This window comes from Schistocerca gregaria, chromosome 7 (genome assembly GCF_023897955.1).
Source record: "Schistocerca gregaria isolate iqSchGreg1 chromosome 7, iqSchGreg1.2, whole genome shotgun sequence".
NCBI lineage: Eukaryota > Metazoa > Arthropoda > Insecta > Orthoptera > Acrididae > Schistocerca > Schistocerca gregaria.
The window spans coordinates 349,585,065-349,607,746 of NC_064926.1; positions in this window are offsets into that span (position 1 = coordinate 349,585,065).

Below are 22,682 nucleotides of genomic sequence, written 5' to 3' on the forward strand. Positions count from 1 at the left end.
TAAATTGGGACAATACTACCGGATGTTACTTTGTAAAGGAACATTATGAAAATGAATTAAGCATTTCTAATTTTCCTTTGAAACTCGCAGTTTCAGTTCTCTTGTCCATGAGTGTCTGGAGACTAGCTTTGGTGGCACTAACAGCCTTTACATATGACCAGAATTTGTTTGAGTTTTGTGTGAGATATTTTGACAGTCCTCTGCTATGCTCGTCCTTGAAGGCTTCACGCACTGCTCTCCAGGCTACCAAACGATTTCATTCAACATTTCTCTGTCTGTAGTCGTACGCTCGTGATACAACTATTATGCAGTAGTCTCTGTTTCTTTAGTAGTTTCTTTACAGTGATTGCACGCAATGGAGGATCTCTCCCATCATTAACAGTTCAACTGAGCACACAGCTATCCAGTGCATGATCATCTATTCTTTTAAACTCCAGGCAGAATTCCTCTATATGCTCTTGTGCGCAACTAAAACCTTCAAGTTCCTCATTGAGATTAGACGCTACTCATTCTTTGTCTAGTCTGTCGAATACACAAATCTTTCTACTTGCTTTCTATACTCTGCTATTCATTGTTGCTATAACTGTCTCATGGTCACTGCTACCAGTTTCGATGTGGACATCCTCAAGTTGGTCAGGTCTGTTTGTTGCCATTAGATCTGATATATTTCCATCATGAGTGGGCGCTTCGAACTATCTGTTCCAAATAGTTTCCAGAAAAGGCATTTATTAATATATGTCAGCATTTAGTAATGTTTTATGGGATATCTTGTAACGTCAGTCACTAAAAAACTACAGGAACTGATTGTTGGATGATTGAAGTCTCCTACAATGATTACAGTATGATTAGGAAACTCATATACAAGCGAAATGAGGTACTTCAGGAGGTGAGTTTAGTGATCGATAGACTGGCACTATTGCAATTTTATGTTCACCCTTGATACTGAGTCTTGTGGGAACAATTTCACATGAATCTTCATTCCGTATCTCGGTGGATTTGACTTTCTTGATTATCACGACAAATACACCACCTCCATTTTCCCAATCACTGTCCTTTTGATATACACACAATGCTTCCAGAAAAATCTCACTACCGTTAACTTCAGATTTCAGCTAACTTCCTGCTTTTTTAGGAGAACCTCAAACTTTGGTACTCTGTTGGGAATGCTTCGGGAGTTAGTCACTAGGATTGCAATAATCTCACCTGAAGGAGGCATTTCTTTGGATCTTACACTGATACTTCTGGGCTTCCTACACCTGTCGTTATATGGATTGGATGGAGAGTCGCCTAATCTAAATAAACCTTGTGTGCACTCCACACAGATTCACCTACCTGGGTTGTGTCCGATGTGTAGTGCACTCCTATCCCATTCAGAGGGATCCCACAACTCTTAAACGTATGTCACAAATCTAGGATACCACAGCCTAGCTATTATAGAGCCCTTGGAATCTCTGGATCAGGCATTCAAATCGACTCAAAACCAGGGGTCACGATCTGTTCTGGGGACAATGCTGCAGATTATGAGCTTCGTTGAAACTCCGTGAACAATTCTGGTGGTCTCAAAGTTCTCTGCCAATCACTGCATCCTGTTCCCTAAATAGCAGCCGAAATAGCCTCTTCAGCAAGTTGACTTAGGCCCCCAGGCATACACACCGAGTCCACCTGGTCTTCCTTTCCAACTGTTGTTACCGTTTTCCTAAGATGTACCATTATTCGCCTTACGTTTGAACTCCACCTCTTTGCGTTCGCTGTCTCTTAACACAGGACAGCAGGTTTCCCAACAACCGTAGCGAGTCGCAATGTCTCAGTTTCTTTCTCATGGAAGACAGCACTGCGAAGTGGTTGGTTAGTTGTATGGCTGCAAAATTCTGAGTTCTACATGATTTCTGTCTCCCCTCTACATGATGCCTAGACCTATCACCGACACGCCACTCACAGTCCAAGTGGACAAGTAGTGATGATATTTTCTGTGGGAGAGACGGTATCCATAGGAGGTGATAGTATATGAGGTACCTTTGGTGCCTCTGGCACACATGTCTTGGTAACCCTCCAAACACATATTTGCAGCAGATTCTAACAGCTTGATAGTAGTGAGGGAGACTTCCCGCTGCCTACAAATAACAACCACTCATTCCCTACCCGAGAACAGCAAACACTGCGTGACTGCATTATGCGTGGTGCAATATTTTACAGAATACTAAACAAATAAATTTATACTGAGTCTCTTTTATAAAGAGGTAACAGCATTACCACTAGCCTTTCGGAATTAAAGTGATTTACAACCAAAAACGGGATATCTATCACTACAATAGGAAATCTGATACGAGTTTTACTGTGTCTCTGCATTGCTAATCAGGTTACGGTCACTAAGAAAAGTTGACAGTAGCGTTAATGAACGAAAAATGTAGATATTACACGCTCCTATTTAAGGAGAGAACTAATGAGACATGACATGTTACTTATTTACAGTAACGGTAAGCCACAAACACCGATTTATTAAGAAATAGGTTACGAAAAACACTCGTCATTTACGAAACCGTCTCAGAACATACCTTTTCATAAAAATATGTAATGATAGTTGGGAACTGTTAGTTGTGGACGGGGATACAGTGATCAAAGTTGCTGAAAAGTACAATTACATTTACAGCTGACGGTATAACACTACACACTATAACACGCTCCTGAAAATCACAGATTATATTTACAGTTGGTGATTTAGTACCAAGCAATATATCTCGACACCTGCACGACTTTTGATAAACTCAACACGAAAATCACGTTTAAGTTTTAAGTTAAGTTTTTGCACCTAATCTTTCGAACTGATTGTATGTGACGCACGTGATTTTATTCAAACTGAACGGAAATGCTGGGAGTGGGTTTATATACTATAACTCCATTTTCTGATCGACGATAAGAGTTACATCGGTAAACGAAATTATTTGAGAATGATGATATGAAGAGTCATACTTTGCCGTCGGGTTAACAGGCTCCCAATTTCAAAATCGCGGCCGCATGAGTATTATTGTTACAGACAGCCAATTTTATTCGAGCGTGAACAATGGACTTCATAGTGAAATAATAGCTGCGCGCTCCATATAAGTTTGCAACCGTTTGTAGTGATCTGCATGAGCTGTAAAAAATGGCTGATAATTGTTCGTCGACAGGCCGTTTTTCCGTAAAACGTTACAACTACTTTTAGAAACCGGTAACTCTGGTTCGTCACCTGTGAAAATGGAGATTACCACTCGCAAAATAAACACAAGTACACCACTTCTAATTGATGCAATTGTTAGTAACTGAGACTTGCAAATGCTTACACAAGCAATGGCCAAGACAGCAGAGAGTAGGCTTCCTGAAGAAGAAGAAGAAGAAGAAGAAGAAGGGGAAGAAGAAGAAAAAAGAGTGTATGAAAACAAGTAATGAACAACTTAAAAAAGTTCAGAGATAACATTTTGTTGATTTTTATCACAATTACTGATATATATTAAGTTTGCCTTCTCCGGCCATGCATATAAAAGGTCATTCAATTTGAGATTCCTTATAGCATTTATAATACAAGCTTTACGAATCATTTAAAGTATTGTTTCAGAACCTCAATGCAAGGAAATATTTATGTGAATTTTGCAACTTATTTGACTTTGTGTCCTGTTTCATGCTAGTGTGCCAAAGTTGCATACTGTGGCCTCATTATTTCTCGCGAAAACTACGCCAGATGTAGAGCACACTGAACGCACATCCATATCACCGCATTCGGGACTCAGTGCGAATGCGGGCTGCTGGCCGCGTCAGTACTGACGGTAGGTATTTTCAGTAAAGGAAACGGAACTATAAGATAACTTCTAGCATTCCACACTCCCTTCTGACGAGCTAGGTGTTACATACGCCTCCATCTGGGAATATGGTAGCTTACTATGTACATATGCCGTATAAAGTAGAGCCAAGAGGAAATACATTTCGTCTTAGTAGTGTAGGTCTATCTCCTTGCTGGAAATAGCGGAGACCGGCTTAGATGCACCGCTTCGTGTTGTTTACGCCGAAATAGCGGATTCTAACCTCTAAGCCTTTCAACATCAGCACATTTCTCGAACGCTTCTTGTGAAATGTTTCAGTGCCAACATTAAGAACCGCTATATCTCGAAACTCGTCCTTTAAAGAGCTTTCGAATGTTGTTAAAAATATATCGTTGTATTCAAAAAAAGAACCGATATTTGATTCAATATTTCGGTTGATCAAGAGTTAAGACGATTAACCATGCAACAAAATTGTGTGTCCTTATGTGTGATAATTTGCTGAAAAAATAGGTTCGATATCTTGAACTATTTGCGAAATAAAAATGGTGTTCCATCACACGCGAAAGACTCTGCATGTGTTTCAACACAAATAGTTGGCGGTGTACTTGAACTAATAGAAAAGACACTCGAAAAAACATTTAAAATATTTATGCGAAGTGGACAGTTGCTAAAATTCTGTATCAATAAACTAATTTTTCAACCTGACAAGAATGAAAGCGAACAAAGCATAAAAACTCCAGTCCCGTCAGACTCCTTCACATAATTCTCAAGTTACTCAGTGATTCAGGAGTTAATCACTTCCCTAATGATTTGTATGATGCGTATATAGCATAACGAACTGTGAACGCAATCTTAGAATGAAGCAAAGCACATGAATCACCCATAAGGTTACCACCAACTGCATGGAAAAAAACAAAGTATTCCAATAAAGCGAGGGAACAAGCTTGCCTCAGATACGTATACAGCATAACAAATTGTGAACACAAAGCACATGAGTCACGACTTTGTCCTGGATTCACAGGTCTTGAGAAAAACTGGATGGCAGTGAAAATCAAATGAAGTTTTGCCAGCAGCCGTGCGGAGAATGGCGCTTGGATCAAGGAAATCTTGTGCTATTTTTCAAGGGATTAAAAAGTATGAGGTTGATCAACTAAGAGAAGAGTAGTAGATGAATTTAGAAAGCATTCAGGATGCATGAATGCTTAGACTGCAATGCGTGGAAAAATCTGGACGAGGTCTAAAACAAAGATCTGGAAGAGGTCTGTATCCCAACTGTAAATATCAAATGGTTGACGATTTATTCTATGATACTGTGCCACTGATAAGATGTGAAACTGAAAAAAATTAAGTATCGTATTCTTTAACATGGCTTCGTTAATGCTGCTTGTTCCACCTTTGTTTCTAACCCGTATATAATCTATTCAACTCGCAGTTGCAAACTAACGACAGAAAGAACACAATGAACTCCACATCAAAGATGCACAAAGAAACAGATAAACATGTGCTGCAAAAAGTACGGAGTCTGAAACGTGAAAATCACACCTCACACTGCAGCAAAAAGTGACCTTAAATCTTCAATCGGCTCGGAATGACGTCCAGGGAATGAACGGTAGTCAGCACAGGACGACTCTAAGGAATCGGAAGGCAAGAAAATTCAAAATTCTCTGACGCAGCTCAAACACTCTTTGGAGGGCCGGCAGCAAGCTTGTAGTCAATGTGGCGAACTGAAATGTTCCTGAATGCATGAAAAAGAGGGAAATGTTACATAATTTTCCCGGATGCTGATAAAAAGTTTGAACGGTCTTTGATTATTAACTGAGCAAGCATTCACTGGTCTAGAACGAAAGCCAGTACAGAGGATTAGCTGTACAGAAAATAATTTATCGCGTTTCAAAGGAACGGAAATATGGGATGCTTGTTGACATACATGCTGGATAGATATGGCTGCACATGAGGTGGGCCCTTGGGGACTAAGACAACGCTTCATGGATTAACTGCTGGAAACTGCACCTCCAGAATACGATGTGCTGGTCCTGGAATCACACCAGTATTTTACTCAACCCCTGAGCAAAGCTTTTCTGTCGCGCATGACAGCGACCACAGATAGTCCCAGAAACCACTTCCTTGCGTACGAACCTTTCAGCTATCACACAAAACCTTGCACAACTCACTTTCATTTATGAAATAAATATAAAAGAACTGACAGAGAATCGTGAAGCGAATTGTACCAGCCATATTCCATATTAAATCATATCATTATCAAATAAAAAATCAGTGCTAATCTAATTTTTGACATTATTTAAAAATAGATCAATCTTACACCTCTGAGAGAAACAGAAACCTAAAAGCTTTCCTACTGGAAAGTAATACTGGGAAGGCATGTTATGGCTAATGCGATTTTTACAGTAACATACAAGAATGGACATTTCTATAAGCCATGTCATGTGGTTATGTGATTGACGTAATCAAAGTAATTTTAAGATAGACTGAAAAATTCAGTCCCACATAAAGTGGAAAATAAAAGTAATTTACTTTCATGCCTGCTTTGATATACAGGGATATTGACAAATGACTTAAGATCCAACAGATTTATCTGTGCTACTACACAGTTCTTCAACTTACGTACAAATAATTGGGAAAGCATATTTCCCTATGATGTACATGTTAACATGATAAATATAAAGATATCTACATGAAATTAAAAGGAAGTGAGCAAATACCTGCATCAATAGAAAATTTAATGTGTAAGCGCAACTGTTGCCGAACTCAATTACAGCATGGTAAAAGGAGCTTCCTTCTTTTATGTTTACTGAAAGTAACAAAGTGAGAGGACAGTATAACGACAGTAAAGACCTACATGTAAAATTTACGGGTTTATTAATAACAAAGATTTCTACAGAAAAAGAAACTTACAATTCAGTGAAAACATTTTGTAAATATTAAATGCCTGCCAAAATGACATGCCAGCACTAAGGTAAACATAAAGTTTGTATTTAAGATTTACATATTGTGATTTAAGGCAAAAAAATTTCCCCAATAAATGCTTACTACTACATATAACTGACAAAAACTCATTAATTTAGCAGCATGATATACCAACATAATGGCAAAATAAAAAAAAAGAACTTAAATTTAAGATTTTAACTGTGTGAAAACGACAAAAGTGTTTGTTCAAGGAAAAAGACTTATGACTAAGTATACAAAAATTAATTGTCATCATCTCTGCGTTGCCCGTCTCAACCAGAGAGTCATCTTTTATCCCTCCATACATCAACATAATTTAGGGTATACACTTATTTCTTGCTTGTATGTACCTCAGGCCTGAAGATTCCTGTTTGAGGCTGGTCTTCGAACTTCAAAGATATCCAGGCGTTCGTTCTTCCACTCTCTTCCTTACCTTCACCAAATTTGGCTAATGGAATTTGTCATCACTTCGTTGCCATTGATGGGGCCTTTTCCTCCGTCCAAAGAATTTTCGCTTGCATGCTCATCCTCATTGGAATTTTCGTACTCCTGTCTTTCCACAGGAAAATTATCCTTCCTGTCTTCAGGTTCCTTATTTGACATGATCCTGATTGTTGCCATCTTTGTTGTGACGTATGACAGCTGATTCACCTCGAAACTGACATAGTTAACATACACTCTGCAGGTGTCGTGCTGCTTAGTGCAGTATATGTGCACTACTCGTTTCTCCGGATTGACCCGAAGATTGTAATTTGCAGTGTGTGCGTGCTGATTTGTGCTTGAAATCTTATCAAAGGGCCGCGCGGGGTAGCAGCGTGGCCTCAGGCGTCTTGCAACGGTTCGCGTGGCTTCCCCTCCAACCCCTCCCCCTCCCCGTCAGGGGTTCGAGTCCTTCCTCGGGCATGGGGGTGTGTGTGTTGTCCTTAGAGTTAATTAGTTTAAGTTATATTAAGTAGCGTGTAAGTCTAGGGACCGATGACCTCAGCAGTTTGGTCCCATAGGAACTTATCACAAATTTCCAATTCTCTTCGCAGTTCCTCAAGTATGTTTTGAATTTACTCGTTGTGGCAGGGCTTTGATGACACCTGTTTGCACTCTCTTTTCTTCCACCATCGACCTGGGTACTCTCATGAAATCAGTGAATGTTCTGCAGTCTCTGATTGCTAGTAAAACTTATATAATTATTTGCTGTACAGTGGCTGCTCATGAATTCTAGTTTGCGCAGAATCGACCAGGATCTCGGCAAACTCTCTCTGGACTGACCATTTTGCATCATTACTTGCATATTAACACTCTCTGTCTATGTGAGAAATTCACGTAAAAAACTATGAACTAGTCATCGAAATCATGTCAGGCGATTGACATAGACTTCGGTGAGACAGCTGCTTCTCTCACAATAGGCTTTTCTCGTACTGGCGAAGCTATCTCACCTATTTGCTCAGTGCTTGTCCATGGTATTTCTTCTATATCTGACGCTATCGCAGTCACGAGTTTTATTACCTTGGTGTCCTGTTTTTGTTCGCCCACGACTCCTCTATGATTAAGGGAAGTCCATTGTCTCAATTACCTGTTTCCAGCCTAAACTCATTGTTCTCAGCCATTTTGGTTACGCCATCTAATTTTTCATCGATCAAATTAATGGTTCTGATACACCAATGCCTTTGCTACTATGTTTCCATGTCCAACCGGAACTGCTGTAAGCCTCTGTTTTAGCCTCTGATCTTTTACCTCTTTCCCTTCCAGTCTCTGGTTTTTCTCTGTAAGCTTCTGCTTTTATACCTTCGTCCTCCCGTCTTTCCGTCATCTGTTTATCCCACAATGGTATGCCGTTTATGTTTCCAGAAATTACGATGAGCTGCCGAAAGGTTGTTTCTGTTTCGGAAGATGAACTAATCTCACTTTGCTGGGAAATTATAGGTATTTCCTAGGTGACGTGATCAACACCAATGCTTCTCCCTCAGAAAAACCTCATAAAAACCCCTACAATTCTACAAAATCTTCCTGAGTATTTGTCTTCCTTTATTCTCTTGAACGACCCTTACTTCCCCTATGTACAACACAAAGAAAATAGGTTGATCACCAGTAATGCGATGTATATCTACAGTAAAAGTTTTTACAAGAAGGGTAAACCCTGAACAGACGTTAAAAAGCTTCACATGCAAAATATTGACCTTGTGATGCTACTTACTATTTTCTATTCGATGATCATCCTGTAAAAATTACTATGATTTTTAAGAACATTAAATAATTATGGTGTAATAGTAAGGAAGTACTTGTGATAATCACAGACCCATTACTCAATGATTGAATGTGTAATAAGTCATGAGAACTAAACTGAATATACAGCCATAAGAAGTGACATTCCTTACTAACTTACATTGACCGGAGCTCAAGTCATTTATGTTGTATAAGAAGGAAGCGAATGTATACTCATTTATACTTTTTCTTAAATGTTTACCACAGAAACTGGATCCCATGAACTTCATGTTTTGATTGTTTACCTGTAATTTTACTGTGTGTGCGACTGTATCTTTGAGCTAAGCTAATTTTCTATTGTATGATAATTTAAATCACATGTAATTACTACGTATATATCTACTTTGTGACCTACGATTAATTATAACACTTTTTAAATATGTCACCATTAATGTCTTTGGACAAATTTGTATGTCATTCAGTGATGTTATATGTGACACATTTGGCATGTTCTGGATCAAAACGTGTACTTGGTACGCTGTGTACTGTATGTCTGAGAATCCGTTTTCTCAAAGGGACACAATGTCACTGTGTAATGTTGTTGCTTTAATTTCATATGAAGGAGGTGCTGATAGCCAATAAAAGCGGGTTAAAAGCTGTGAGCTACGTGGGGAAGTTAAACTTGCATTACTGCGCAACTTTTTCACCAGGTATCCAGTCTAGCTTACCAAATTCCCAACCAGGCTAACATTAATTATAATCTCTTAATCGTCATACAGTAACCAGTGATATATATATATATATATATATATATATATATATATATATATATATATATATATATATATATATAAAGAGAATTTAAATAAAAAGAAATAAATCAGTTTATATTTGGAAATTTATTTTAACATTGATCATTGAAATTTCAGCATATTAAACTTGATTCATAACTGAACTGGTGCCTTATTTAGGATTTTGAAAATGTGAATTTGTAATCTTACAGAACACAACAAATATGGAGCCAAGATTGGGAGACTGCATACAACACTGCATTCATAAAATAACACACGAATAACGTTGAAACACATGCAAGAGGAAATTAACCACAATCAACCGATTCAATTTTCACCCAAAGAAGTTACATTCGTAGCGCAATCCTGTCCGACATGTAATTACCACACACTGGCACACTAAATTCATACTACCTCTCTGTGAAATCTTCCAGAAAAGAATAGCTGAGGGCTACTTTGATGATTACACCACATGCTTCACGTGGTCAACTTGGTTTACACAAAGAGTGTAACTCTACAATAATTTTGATAATTAAAATAAATTAGATCGAAAAGGAATTTACAAAAGAAAAACCTCGAACTGGTTACTATCGTCTTACTATTAACCTGGTGGGTCAAACAATTGTATAAGCACGTGGTACTGGTCTCACAAAGTACACCCCACGTGGGTTGAACATAAGGAAACGTTGCTACATTGAAAAATATTGTCAAGACGAGACGTTATAATTTCACGCACATTCTCATTTAAGATTGATGATCTCAGTTAGAGTTACTGATCAACACGTGGTTCCACTTTACTCACAAAGTAGTGACAAAGCAACTACTGGAAGATATTCTGAACTTCACACTCGAAATACACTGCGTTGCAAGGTAAGATAACATTAGATATTTTAGAGCTAAACCTGAAATAAAGGTGATTAAATTTTCAGTTACGCCGAACTTAAGAAATCCATTGTCCTACGGACTTTGGAGACACGCGCTTAGCCGGAGATCTTACCACTTCAGACGCTCGCCGCGGACAGACTGCCGTGGGTCCCTCCTCAAGGGTGCCTCACAAATACAAACGGAAGTGACCAGAGGCAGTTCCCTATACCAACATGACAAGGGACGGACAGGACCCTACTAAGAATAGAAACCTCTTTTCTTCTAGAAAGCGTAGCTACCTGTTCCGACGTTGGTCCTACTGTTCTCTAGCAGACAGGTTTGTCTGCTACCGTCAAGCATGCAACTATAAATACATTTGCTCACTCATTCTTTCACACAGAAGGGAAGGGGGTGACAGTATTTTATCATATACAGTATATAAAAGAAAGCAGATGTAGGTTCCGTATGAGACTGTGTGACATGAATTACATTAAACTGTGTTTTAAAGTGTACTATTGTGACAGATCGTTCTTGTTTATGTGTAAAAGTAACACGTTTCACTCCTCAGTCTCCTCCCAGATAGTCAGAAACACCACAGTAAATTTAGAAGAGGAATTTATGCCGTAAATGACAACAGATTTATGAAATCAACATGAAAGGAATCCAACAGAGACCTTTCAACTGCTTCTACGATCTTAATGGATTCTACAGTACTCAACAAGGTATACTTGTGCCTTATTCTACTACTCCTGATTGTGTACAGTGTCCTTACCTGAATATGAAAAGTAGTGACACACTGAAACATTTTGGTGTGGTTGTCAGTGGACATAATGTATCTGGTGAGTGCCTGAGTCTGGTTACACCCGAAACTTGTGTGTCCTCAAAAAAACATATACCAACATTTCGATGTGGTTGTCAGCAGACATGGCGTGAGTTGTCCCCGAGTCTGCTGGTTTGCCGTTGTCAGATGATTTTTACTCTCTTGAAGAACGGTAAATAACATTTTGTTACCTTGTAAAATGAATTACCGTCAATGTCAAGTGTATACGAGTGCTTACCTACATAATGATACTTGTCTATTTATTTTCTCTCTCTTTGCACTATTTGCAATTCTATGTAAAATTTGCACCTACACAACTGAAAGAAATTTTTTACACTGTTAGAGAACTATAAACAACATTTTGTTATCCTGTCAAATGAAGTACTATCAACGTCAGATGGAAATGAATGCTTATATGTACAAGATGAAACTTGTATTTTTTTGACTATATTGTTCAGCTTATCAATTTCCCATAATCTACATGTCTTATGTAATCTTATGATTATGTTTATGTATTCTACAACTTTTGTAAAACATCTGCTGCTATTTTTCTCAGTTATGTTATGCAAGAATTTTGCGTTTGGTCCTTGTCATCATGTTAGGCAAGAATTACGCCACAAAATTCTTAAAAGTGAGGGCGAGTGTTTTAAAAGTTGGATCTTAATACTTCATTGCAAAGTCGACCAATGATTCTGCTGTGGTGTGCATACACAAACTCTGAGTCTGAGGTATTATTATCGCGAGTAGTAGCAAGCGAATAGTTGTTGAGGCGAGTCTGGAGTGGTCGGACGCAGCGTGGAGAGAAGCTGCACGACGTGAGAAGTCTCAATCCGCCATCATCGTGCTCGTAGCGCAGGAGGAGACTTTGGTATTAATTGAGGATTTTTGCTAATTTTCTGTTGCTCGTAGTTGTATCTTGCTTCTGCATTGGAGCGATTTTGTCAGATTTGTGTATGCATATAGTGAGATTAATATTCGTATGTTTGGAGGTGGCCAGAGATATGTTTATTGAGTACAGATATTCTGGAACAATTAAAGTCTGTAGTCTGTGTAAAATTTCTCAATATTTAAGTAATCTAGTTTGTTACTATAGTAAATTAAAGTCTTTATTGGTTTATTTCATTATTTACACCGTCTAAGACTAGTTGACAAAACCCTTTCTGATTATTCAATCTCTCTTCATAAAGAATATGCCAGTAGTTTTTACAGTTATTGTAACCATGCATTGCACTCTGCGTGGATAGCAGTATTGCTTTTGAAATATTTTTTTAGCATGTTAATGATCAAGCAATTGCAGCAGCAAGACGAGGTAAGTTGTCCGTCGCGTACAGGAGCTTTGCAGAACAATTGTTAGGAGTTGTTAGAGAATATTTTTAAACTCGCAGTCAGATACTTAACAATTGATTTTTTAGGCTTTGTAGGAAAAGTTGTTATTTGTTGTTCTCGATCTAAATTCCATCATTTTCCTAAATGAAATGTAACCTATTGCCATACGTCTTTCAGCTGAAGAACATCAATTACAAATATATACGAGTTATATGAAAAATATTTTTGAATGAGTTTCACAGTAAATATAAGTCTAATTTAAGGAAGAATGATAACTAACGCCAAAAGTAAATTTGTTGACGTGAGTTAGACGGGAATTTTCTTCAGAAGGACAACTGAACTGACATTTGAATACTTTATAGTGCGAACTTTCCAGTTATGATACTGAACTTTTGACATCAAAATTATCAGATTGCTTTAGTTTAAAGAAGAGTGTACCCCACGCTATACAGTGCTGCCTATTACAGGTGGAATACCATTTGGACTGCAGTGTTGACTGCAGTGTATGGACAGTGTGGGCTAAGGAACCTGAACAGCACTATCTTTATTCGGCAGTCGTTTTCCTCTGAGGTGCAGTAGTCTTAGGTTAGCAAATTAAGTGGCTCGGGTGCAACACCCACCGTATTACTTTTCCTATTGTCCGTGAACTTGCGACAACACTACACTGGACGCACTCCTTTATCAGTCTTCTACAACATAATAGTGTACGCAACTTAGTTCTCGTAGACTGAAGGAATCCGATGAGAAATTATATACGCTGAGTATTTTCATAAAAAAACATTGCTTCCTTAACAGTTTCATATATTTTTCTACCAGGAAGATTTTCCTATCTATTGCACGAGACCCAATTCATAACGACAAGTTGAAGAAATTAATGGAATTAGAAAGACGTAGCAGGAGAGCAGGATAATGCTGAATACATGCTTAGAAAGTTAGAAGAAGTGTATCAAAGATGAAGCCTCACAATTAGCCTGACGAAAACCGCATATCTGAAGGTTGGCAACAGTACCATAGAGGATCTCGAATTTGGAGCAAGTAAGAGCAGGGAACGGAAGTCTTCTAAGTATCCGGGGTTTGTGATACAACCACATGGAAAAAAGTGAAGATGACATAAATAATAGAACAGGGCAGGGCAGGAGGACCGTACGGCACCTGAAGTCAGTTCTCTGGAACAACAAAACAACAAGAGGAACCAAGCAGGTGATATATCGTTCAATTGTTGAAAACATCGCTATCTATGAAGTACAAATGTGGGTAATACCAAATTGTTTGCACTGGAGACGGGCTTTTGGAGGTGAAGTTGTGGCATTTCGAAGGTGGACCATGTAATGCGTAAGATTACCGAATACGAACATACAGTGAATACGAACATACAGTGATCAGCCACAACATTATGACCACCAACTACTATCGATATAAGCCGTGCAGGCGGTAGCAGCGTCACCTGGCGTGCTAGTTAGGCACATGTAGTGTCAGTGAGCGTGCTGTCAATGGGTAAAATGGGGGAAGGCGCGTAATCTATCTGAGATTGACCGAAGGCAGATTGTGATGGCCCAGAGGATCGGTACAAGCATTTCGAAAACTGCACGACATGTCGGGTGTTCGAGAAGTGTTTTAGTGGGTGACTTCAGCACATGGTGAAACAAAAGTGAAACCACATCGAGACGTCGTGGGGTTGGGCGTCTACTCCTCATTTCAAATGTCTGCCGTTGTAACCTGGGCAGATTGGTAAAACAGGACAGGTGGAACTAACAGCAGACTTTAATGCTAACCAAAGTACAAGTGTGTCTGAACACACAGTGCACCGAACACTCCTAACGATGGACCTTCACAGCATCTGCCAATTTCAACACCACGACATCGGCAGCTACGACTGAAATGAGCACATGACCATCGGCCCTGGTGGTTGGCGTATTAGCAGGGCGTTAGATGGACTGATGAATCCCGATACCTTCTTCATCATGCCTATGGGAGCGTCCGAATCCGTCACCTTCCAGGGAACAGGTCCTTGACACCTGCACTTTGAGACTTGCGCGGCTCCATTATGCCTTGGTGAACATTCATGTTGACATCCATGAGTCCAGTGGAGCTTGTGCAATGCACCATGAGCTTCAAGGAGTATCGTACACTGAGACGATCACTTTTCCCGACAGAAGTGGCATTCTTCAGCAAGACTATGTCACAGAACCAGAGGTGTGCTGGAGTGATTCGAGGAAGACAGTTGCGAGTGCCATTTGATGTACTGGACCCCCACCTGGCCAGATCTGAGCCCGCTCGAACACATCCGGAATGTTACTGAACGTGGCGTCAGAGCTCATCGGTCCCCTTCCAGGAATTTATGGAACTTACGTGACTTTTGAGTACAGTTATGTTACCAAGCGACCTACAAAGGCCTCATTTCTTGCATGTCGTGGGGTGCGACGCCACTGCTGTCAGTGCCAAAGGTGGACATGCGGGCTTTTAGGTAGGCAGTTATCATGTTCTGGCTGATCGCTGTAAAAATGTCTATAGGTGCCGATAGATCAATGAGAGACACCACAGAGAATAAATGTTGGTATGGACATCAAAAAGAATGGGCGATAGCCGATGGTCAAAGAAAGTGTTAGTGGACCTCAGCGGAAAGAAGTAAGCGTGGGCGACGTAGCAGGAGCTGGAGTTGGGAGGTCCAGGAGGCGATGGGTGCCACATGACTACAAAAAGGACCCTGGCAAACGTGCTTCCTCCATAACTCTCAGGGAAGGGGAAAAATGTAATGTAAGCAGGAGTTTATCTTTCAAGAAAATGATTAAAAAGAATGTATTGAGCAGGTTTTTAATAGAGTCGGAATTGAAATTTTTTTACGCCTACATACAAGTCACCATACGTCTTTTAAAGTACTAAGAATACTTCACACCTCCCCTCTCCCATGGTTTGACTTCCACGCCCCCCCCCCCCTCCACCACTCCCCCCCCCCCCTCCCCCGCAAATAGTCGTATGGGCGCTCTTCGTCACTGGCTGTTCCGAAGAAGTGGAATACTGGAAATGGCAATCGGCGTCAGCCATAGAATATTCGTAATATGATGAAGACGAGAAATGTGTTCGTAAAATGGTGCAGAGTGTTTTAAATTCTCACAAAAGACAGGTAATATACAGTATTAGCGAACCGCCCCAGCTTCTCACGGGCACCACTAAGTATTTACGGCCGTAAGACTTGTCTGGCGTAGCGGTAATGGATTATACACACAAACGTTCCCCGCGAATCGGTCTATCTGTTAGTGCAACTGTATGAAAATCCCTACAGTGCTTCCGGAGATTAACCTTCGTATACAGAGAGAAAAAGGCAGCGGGTACTTTCATTTATGATATGTATAAAACCAAAAGAAAAAGAATGAAAGAACAAGTACTCAGATTAAAAAGGGTGTAAGGCCGAGGTGCAGTCCTTCGCTCCTACTGTCAATCTGTCCGTCGAACAAGCAATGAAGTAAATAAAACAAAGGTTCAGGATTGAGATTTAAATGCCAGAGTGAAATGATATCAACAATAAGATTAGCTAATGATATTTCTATCCTCCGTGAAAGTGAGGAGGAACATAGCACCCACTGAATGGAACGAATAGTCTAATGAGCACTGAATGTGGTTTGAGAGTAATCCAAAGTCTGAAGTGATGGGCACTGAATTTCCTGGTAGCGCTCCCAAGAGCTGTAGGTGGTGCTGCTGCCTTCGCTTCGGTCGAGGTGGACGGATACGCGCTGATCGTGACTAGTCTTTGTGTGGGAGTTCCATTGGACAGCACCTACCAAGACAGTATATCCAGTCCTGCCGTGACTGCTTTGGTATGGGGTTCAAAAATGGCTCTGAGCACTATGGGACTTAACTTCTGAGGTCATCAGTCCCCTAGAACTTAGAACTACTTAAACCTAACTAACCTAAGGACATCACACACATCCATGCCCGTGGCAGGATTCGAACCTGCGACCGTAGCAGTTGCGCGGTTCCAGGCTGTAGCGCCTAAATCGCTCGGACATCCTGGCCGGCAGATCCATCTTGCTGCAGCCTGCAGTGTCGTTCATCAGCCTCTAACAACGGTACAAACTGCCTAATGACGTCCTGGTAACATTAAGCTGTTAACATTTCTGGGAAAAAAATGGGCCTACAATTCTTTTGGGTGAAACTGCACACCGAATTCCAACCTCCTGTGAATGTAATGGGGTCTCATGGAATGCGTGAGTGTTTTCTGAACTCCAGTATGTATCGTTCTGGCTGTTTATATTGCAACTTAGATGAAACCTTACTTCGTCGGAGAAGAAAACATAATCAACACGAGAACAATGTTGCGAATAACATGTTAAAGCCGGCAGCTTTGGCCGAGCGGTTCTAGGCGCTTCAGTCGGTAACTGTGCTGCTGCTACGGTCGCAGGTTCGAATCCTGCCTCGGACATGGATGTGTGTGATGTCTTTCGGTTAGTTAGGTTTAACTAGTTCTAAGTCTAGGGGAATGAAGACCTCAGATGTTAAGTTCCATAGTGCTTAGAGGCATTTGAACCATTTTGAACATTCTAAAACCATTGACAGTAATGTAGCATTTTTCCTATATCAAAGATTTTCGAAGCTTGTGCCAACGTGAACACAAAACAGACGGAGTCTTAGCTTCTCTGTGCCTCCGTAATCATTCGCATAAGACATTCCAGTTTGCTGACACCGTTTTTGTATCAACGTTCTTGGTGCACCTAGCAAGGATGTTGAGTATTTTCCAGTGAGGCCCCACTTAACACTGAAGATCAACTGGAATGTTCATATCCATCCACACTGCCAGTTTTTCTGAAGCAAGAGACTATGCATGCAAACGTTGATTCGTTATGCACACTTGTTTCAGGAAAAGCTAAAAGTTTTTCTGTCGTTTTAAGGAAGATTGTCATTTTAAGTAACTTTCAACATGGAGTTACATTTTCCTGGAGATATACTGAGTCTCAACTTATCTTTGGTAAGGATAGAAGCTGAGGTAATGTACGAGGGTAAGTCAAATGAAAACCTTAAATATTTTTTTTAAAGATATTGTTTATTGTTCAGAAGGGGTACGAAGCTGTATCACTTTTCAACATAATCTCCCCCACGCTCAATGCAAGTCCTCCAGAGCTCACAAAGTGCATAAATTCGTTTAGAAAAAAATTCTTTTGGTGGTCCACGCAACTATTTGTGCACCGCGTGGCATACCTCTTCATCAGACGGAGCTTCTTTCCTCCCATTGCGTCTTTGAGTGGTCCAAACACGCGGAAATCACTTGGGGCATGGTCTGGTGAGTATGGTGGGTGAGGAATACCCTCAAAATGCAGGTCTGTGATTGTTGCAACTGTTGTACGGGCAGTGTGGGGGCTTGCACTGTCATGTTGCAAAAGGACACCTGCTGATAGCAATCCACGTTGCTTTGATTTGATTGCAGGCCGCAGATGATTCTTTTAGGAGATATGTGTATGATGCATTGGTGACAGTGGTCCCTCTAGGCATATAATGCTCCAAAATGACGCCTTTCTTGTCCCAAAAGAGAGGCAGCATAACCTTCCCTGCTGATGGTTATGTTCAAAACTTCTTTGGTTTTCAGAATGAGATTTTCACTCTGCAGCGAAGTGTGCGCTGATATGAAACTTCCTGGCAGATTAAAACTGTGTGCCCGACCGAGTCTAGAACTCGGGACTTTTGCCTTTCGCGGGCAAGTGCTCTACCATTTGAGCTACCGAAGCACGACTCACGCCCGGTCCTCACAGCTTTACTTCTGCCAGTATCTCGTCTCCTACCTTCCAAACTTTACAGAAGCTCTCCTGCGAACCTTGCAGAACTAGCACTCCTGAAAGAAAGGATACTGCGGAGACATGGCTTAGCCACAGCCTAGGGGATGTTCCCAGAATGAGATTTTCACTGTGCAGCGGAGTGTGCGCTGATATGAAACTTCCTGGTAGATTAAAACTGGGTGCCCGACCGAGACTCGAACTCGGGACGTTTGCCTTTCGCGGGCAAGTGATCTACCGTCTGAGCTACCGAAGCACGACTCACGCCCGGTCTTCACAGCTTTACTTCTGTCAGTATCTCAGATGGTAGAGCACTTGCCCGCGAAAGCAAAGGTCCCGAGTTCGAGTCTCGGTCGGGCACACAGTTTTAATCTGCCAGGAAGTTACATATCAGCGCACACTCCGCTGCAGAGCGAAAATCTTATTCTGGAAATATCCCCCAGGCTGTGGCTAAGCCATGTCTCCGCAGTAGCCTTTCATTCAGGAGTGCTAGTTTTGCAAGGTTCGCAGGAGAGCTTCTGTAAAGTTTGGAAGGTAGGAGACGAGATACTGGCAGAAGTAAAGCTGTGAGGACCAGGCGTGAGTCGTGCTTCGGTAGCTCAGATGGTAGAGCACCTGCCCGTCAAAGGCAAAGGTCCCGAGTTCGAGTCTCGGTCGGGCATAAAGTTTTAATCTGCCAGGAAGTTTCTTTGGTTTTGGTGATGTGGAATGGCACCATTCCTAGCTTGCTCTCTTCGTTTCCGGTTGGTGGAAGTGAACCCAGGTTTCGTCGCCAGTAACGATTCTTGCAAGGAAGCCATCACCTTCGCGTTCAAAGCACCGAAGAAGTTCTTCACAAGCATCAACACGTCGTTTTCTCATTTTGGGCGTCAGCTGCCATGGCACCCATCTTGCAGACACTTTGTTAAACTGGAGCACATCATATACAATGTGGTGTGCTGACCCACGACTAATCTGTAAACATGCTGCAATGTCATTCAGTGTCACTCGGCGGTTTCCCTTCACTATGGCTTCAACTGCTGGAATGTTCTGTGGAGTCACAACTCATTGTGCCTGACCTGGACGAGGAGAATCTTCACTGAAATCACACCGTTTGCGAACTTCCTACTCCATTCGCAGACTTGTTGCTGTGACCAACATGCATCTCTGTACTGAACCTTCATTCATCAATGAATTTCAATAGGTTTCACACCTTCCCTACGCAATAACCGAATAACAGAACGCTGTTCTTCCCTGGTGCAAGTCGCAAGTGGGGCGGCCATCTTTATACTGATACTGCGACGGTATGTGTGCATCTGCACTATGCTGCCACCTACAGGCCATTCTGAACGCTGTTTGTAGCACGCTTACCAACTTACAGGATAACGGCGCGAAATTTTGATTTATTATTACAAATTTAAGGTTTTCATTTGACTCAACCTCGTATTGAAATTTGTGCCAAGGCCAGGAGGTGAACTCAGATCCCCTCCTTACTAGGCAGATGTGATATCCGATACAGCACCCTAGCACATCTGCCTAATAAGCAGGACACCTGAGTTCACCTTCTGGCTTTGGGAGAAATTTTAATACGTTACTTCAGCTTCTATCCTTATCAAAGATAAATTGAGACTCAATATGTTTCCCGGAAAATGTACTCTTAATTTCATGAGATCAATAGATCCCTTTCACCTAAAGTACATTCATGATTTCCTTATTACATGCAAAGCTGGGGCACTGTTCCGGTACCAAGGAGTAACATAATGTAGCTATCGGTAAATGCAACATCAAAACTGGGTTTCAGAAAGTATTCGAATGGAAGGAATTATGCTTCCTTTGGAGCAAAACAGGGCATTGCGCATGAAGCAAAAGAGTTAGAAGAAATAGACTAACACAGACAAGGAGGACATTCTTTGCCAAAAAAAATCTACTAGTGTTGTATATAGGTCGTAATTTGAAGAAGAAATATTTGAGAATATACGCGTGGAATACAGTATTGTGGAGAAGTGAATCATGGCCTTTGGGGAATTCCGCCTTTCAGTATCCCTCTGTAGTACTGTGTGTTTACAATTAAAGTGCAGCTACTCAGCGAGGTTCAGTGTGTGTTTTAGTTATCAGGTGGCAGCAAAATGTGGTAGATATGCTAATGCGTTAATGCGGATCCAATTTACAATGGAAAAAAAATTAGTTCAGATCCACCAGATGCAATTCCGGCCCTGTACAGCATCTCATCGAAATCTCCGGTGCTGAACAAAATGTGAAAGTGGCGATTAATAATAAAATTAAGGTTATGCGTTTCTCATTTGTTTGTCTTTTTCTGTCCACGATCCGTCCCGAATCAATTACTTATGGAAACATTTCTTTACGCTTTTCATGCAGTCAAAGCGCCACAGTACTAGAGGTAGCCGTAGAGGGTAAAACATCTACGGTAAAGCAAAATTTGGATTATATCGAAGAAATAATTGTGGACGTCGGGAGCTTTACTCTGTGACGATGAGGCTGCCACAGGAGAGGCGGTCGTGGCTGGCAGCATCAAACGAGTCAGAAGACTGATGACCCATAAAAAGACGTAGGGAAAGACGAAAGTATCAAAATCCTCTTTAGGCGAAAAGTTGCAAGAAAGCAGATAGGGTACCTCGTATGCGGAGGCGAAAAGGCCGTCATTCTTCTTTGAGGGCAGAGTAGATGAAATAAAGTGGATGCGAGCTTGGCATGGGCCGTTGTAGACAGCCATGTCGAGCGTGTAATAGCGTTTCCCGTGGAGGGATGAAGACACAGAGAGCTGCGCACGAGAATCTCCTTCAAGATGCTCTCTTGCTTTTATCTCGAAGCAAAACGAAAAAAGTAATCGCTTAACAGGAAACTGCGAGACGCAGCTTCTAAAAGTGGCGGTGTTGCACCAGCTGCCAGAAATAATCACTACTCCGTCCAACAGTGATAATCGAAAATGGAAGGATAAGAATAATTATTAGAAAAAATTTGGACAATTTTCCTATCCTCGGTCACCAAAACTAGTATCTTAACTAACTCCTGAAGTGTGCCATGGAGAGTTCCCTCGTATAACTAATTATCTGTCGTATTTTAGAAATACAGGCGTGATTGCGATTGCGTCAATGGGTAACGTGAACAAGGCGAAAATTTTCCTATCCTATTCAAAAAGATGTTGCCTTGATTCGAGGAAATAAATTTCCTGTTAAACGGGGAAAAATTAATACTAATTTTGAAACTTCGAGGCAGATTAAAACTGTATGATGGACCGAGACTCGAACTCGGGACCTTTGCCTTACTAATACTAATTTTTTCTGTGACAAATTCGTTACAGATTCACGTCATACAAGCAAAAGGTGAAAAATGTGTAGGGGGGGTCAGAAACAGTCTGGAAAGTTTGTAAGGGTGTTGCCGGCTAGATTCTACTGAGAAATGATTGTTAGGAAAAAATTCAATACTTTGCGCCGTTCCGAGTTAATTAGCGCTGAAGTAACTGAAGTTATCCAATAAGGCCATGGTGCGCAGATTCAAGCCCCCCAAATACATTTAATAGTGCCAATTTCGTATTTAAGCAACACATTTTCAAAAGTCTTGTTGCCTGTATGTAAGATAATGTGTAAGGTATCCGCGTTGAGTTGTTCAGTTTGTAAGTTGTGTGCATGTGCTGTACTTTTGTGTGTGTGTGTGTGTGTTTGTGAGAGAGAGAGAGAGAGAGAGAATTACACAGGAATTCAGTGAAAGTATTCGATACAGATATGGAGTAAATTTATTTGTTCACGTATTTCACTAGCTGATGCAAGGCCTTCTAATTCGCGTTTTTGGGCGCATTGCGTGCCAGGTGTCTTAATGTTAAATATCATGCTAACGTGAATTTAATGAACACGTGTATTGTGTAGCGCTTGTTACTAAACCGAAAACATTTATTTAAGTCACAGGGCATAGAATTTCTCTTGTGAAGAGTGTGAAAGTGTATTACACAGGGCTATTAATTATCATGTAAGTGCAAGATCCAAACAATAGAGTCAAATGATCACTTTTAAGGTAAAGTGGAATCTAAGAGAGTTCAATGGTCACTTGAATACAAAGTCAGTACTAGGTGAGTTAACTGATCAGTTAGATGCGAAACATACTCTTGTTTACGATGGTCAAGTATGGCAATGACCTTGTCCCGCCTGCTCGCGGGACTCTGAGGTAACTTGCTGAAGCG